Below are 3,706 nucleotides of genomic sequence, written 5' to 3' on the forward strand. Positions count from 1 at the left end.
GCAAAGGGGATAAAACCCCCAAGGGCTCCGAGTCCGGCCTTGAGCCGGACACCGCGCCGGAACCTTCAACGGTTCCGGACTCCTGTAGGCAGCCTCCTTCCAAGAGGAGCAAGCCTACCGAGCCAGTGACCTCCGTCCAACCGGAGGCACCGGACAATTTGCTGGAGGTGCTTAACGGGGCCTCCATCGACGAGGAGCACCGCACTATTATGAGTGCGGTGATCCAGAAGGTTCAGTTCGCTAAGAGCGGACTGACTGAAGCCTGTGCCAGCCTTCTAACAGGCTTTGAGGTAAGTAAAGAATATGTAAAAATATTACCGCATAGACAGTAGCCCCTGATGCTCTGTTCGGCGTTCGGAAAGAAAAGCCGAATAGAGGATCTAATAACATTCGCAGGAGTCTAACATAATCAAGTCAATATGCGTATGCAGGCTTCGCTGCTGGCCTTCACCGCACTGGCTGCGGAGGTGGATATGCTGAAGCAAAACCTCGCGCGGTCCGAGAACGAGCTCGACCATGCCGAGAGGCAACTCGAGGAGAAGGAAGGTAAGTAATACCTTGCGCAAGTATATAGAGAAGATGTGGTTGCAAAAAATGACAGGATCAACGTGCTATTATAGGGGCCACGAGCGAGGTGGCAACCCTTAAGAAAGCGCTGTCCGAGGCCGAAAACAGAGCGGCCGCGGAGCGCACAGAGAGAGGGAAGCAGGAGGCGCGGGTGGAGGAGGTGCAGAAAGAGCTCCGGGCTCTCGTGAAAAAACACGAGAGTTTGGAGCTTGACTCAAAGACGCAAGCGTCCGAGCTTGCGGCAGCCCTCGAAAGCGCGAAGTCTGCCAAGGCCGAAGCCCAGAAATCCCTCCAAGAAATTGAAGCGATGAAGAAGATAGCGGCGGGTAAGGCATTCATTATGCAAAGCAAGCACGTGAAAGTGAATTACTTGTTACTTACCCGAGTCCGGAGCTCTCCAGGAGCATTCACAGATTTGCCCCGCGGTGCGTCTGATGCCGCCGCCTACTACCGATCCGAGGAGGGGATCTCGACAGAGAAGGTGTTCTGGTCTCAGTATGCTGAGGCCGGACACCTGGTGCCTTTGAGCGACCAGCTGAAGCAAATGGTCGAGCTCCACAAGGTTGGCGAACAGGCCATAAAGGGCCTCATAGTTCGGCTTTGCCCTGGAGAGGCTCTGCCTGGGAGCTACTTCAGGCTGGTGAGGCGGCTGGTGGATGCCTGTCCACGGCTTGAAGTAATCAAGCGCTCCGTCTGCATCGAAGGTGCTCGTAGGGCGCTTGCCCGTGCTAAAGTGCACTGGGGCAAGATGGATGTGGAGAAGCTGGTGAAGGACGGGCCGCCGCCGGGCAAGGAACATCGCGTCCCGGAAGCGTATTATGAGGGTGTCCTGAAGGGTGCCCGCCTTATAGAGGATGAATGCTCCAAAGATGTAATTTTTGAGTAAACTCGCATTTGTGATCCTGTGCGCTGAAAACTTGTTCATATGCGCTAAGCAATGCTTTTGAATTTAAAATATTACCTTCTGTGCGGCCGTTTATCAAATTTGAGAGATGGCGAGTCGTCGGCTTCTGCCCCCATGCCACGAGTGCTGGGGTGTTCGGGATAAACATGAGCGCTCTTTTTCCCATTCTTGGGTCCTTCGAGGGAGGCGCTCAACACAACGAACAAGGCAATCGGACTATAATGCTTGAACACTCTCACTTAGCCATAGAATTCTATAATTTTAAATTTTGGCGAAGCCCCTAGTGTTCGGAAGACCGAGTTCGGGGCGCTATCCACGCCTAGGCCAGACAAAGCCGACTCCTCGCTCTAAGCGGCATAAGTCTTTAGGGACTCGAAAACCTCTCGAACAGCGACCAGCTCTCGCCTCATCATGACGGTCAGTTTTAGCTTTCTCTACTGAGGTGCTTAGCCCAGCTCAACTGGGGCACAATCGCAGTAGTTCTCCTAGTGCTACCTTAGCCGATATGACGGAACGTAAGGTACCAAAACATAGGAGCCGGGCAAACCCAACTATTGACCCAAGACATGATTCGGAGCCAATGCATATAATGCTATAAGTTCGGGGTGCCGCACTTGTGAAAGTGTTCGGACTTCTCACACCATGTTGTGGGGTACTTAAGCCCCTGGCGTATTGGCCGTACCAAAGTGTACGGGTGCAACATGTCATTAATGAACATATATTCGTAAAAAAGAGTAATGCAATAATAGACGGAAGCTATGCATTGTTTATTTAAAAAGGCTGCGATCAAAGCAGAATGATACAAATAGTGCGATAAGCAAAAGATGGGACTATTTAACATGTCCTTTCCAGGGGCAAGCTATGGAATGGTATGTGAAACAGGTATACTGCTCGTTATAGAGACCACCTTAGAGTTCCATAGTGCGGCGTAGCTTTCTGCTCCCCTGGTTGTTGTATCGTTTGTGCGGCAATTGTACTGCCGGACAGGCCTTCCGAAGAGTGGAGTCCTGAAAGTAAGAGAAAATGAAGAAGTCGGCAGCCCCTAGTGCGGTTTAAGCCGTGTTTCGGGCGTGCCGTGATGGTGCCCCTCCCCCTTCTCCCATGGTATTTCCAGAGCGTAGTTATGTACGCACAACACTGGTTTCGCAAGTTCGCGAGGGCTGGGGTTGGGGCCGCATTGCTACGCTTTCTCGGAACGTGCCAGGCGGTCTTGTTGTAGGTTACTCCAGGCGCGCTTGACGGTGTCCATACATTTAATGGCCGGACTGGAGAATTGCCTTGAGAGGCTGCTTTGTACTTTCGTTGCGATAGCCGCCGTATGCTCCTCCGTTCGGAGAGAGCGTTCGGTGTTTACATTGACCGTGATGACTCCTCGAGGGCCTGGCATCTTGAGCTTGAGGTATGCGTAGTGCGGCACCGCATTGAACTTGGCAAATGCGGTTCGCCCGAGCAGTGCGTGATACCACTGCGAAACGGGACTATGTCGAAGATTAAGTCCTCGCTTCAGAAATTATCCGGAGATCCGAAGACCACTTCAAGTGTAACTGAGCCTGTACAGTTGGCCTCTACACCTAGTATGCCGCCTTTAAAGGTCGTTTTAGTGGGTTTAATCCTCGAGGGATCGATGCCCATTTTCCGCACTGTATCCTGGTAAAGCAGGTTCAGGCTGCTGCCGCCGTCCATAAGGACTCTAGTGAGGTGAAATCCGTCAATAATTGGGTCTAGAACCAATGCGGCGAATCCTCCATGACGGATGCTAGTGGGGTGGTCCCTTCGATCAAAAGTGATCGGGCAGGAAGACCATGGGTTGAACTTTGGGGCGACTGGCTCCATCGCGTATACGTCCCTTAGCGCACGCTTCCACTCCCTCTTGGGGACGTGGGTTGCGTATATCATGTTCACCGTCCGCACTTGTGAGGGAAAACCTTTATGTCCACTGTTGTTCGGCGGCCGGGGCTCCTCCTCGTCATCGCTATGCAGCCCCTTGTCTCTGCTTTCGGCATTTAACTTGCCTGCCTTCTTGAACACCCAACAATCCCTGTTGGTGTGATTGGCTGGTTTTTCGGGGGTGCCATGTATCTGGCATGAGCGGTCGAGTATTCGTTCCAAACTGGACAGGCCCGGAGTATTTCTTTTGAATGGCTTTTTCCGCTGACCGGGTTTAGAGCCTCTGAATCCGGCATTAACTGTCGTATCCTCAGTATTGTCGCCGTTAATGCGGCGCTTTTGCTTGTT

The sequence above is a fragment of the Triticum urartu genome, chromosome 3, assembly GCF_003073215.2.
Source record: "Triticum urartu cultivar G1812 chromosome 3, Tu2.1, whole genome shotgun sequence".
NCBI classification, from domain to species: domain Eukaryota; kingdom Viridiplantae; phylum Streptophyta; class Magnoliopsida; order Poales; family Poaceae; genus Triticum; species Triticum urartu.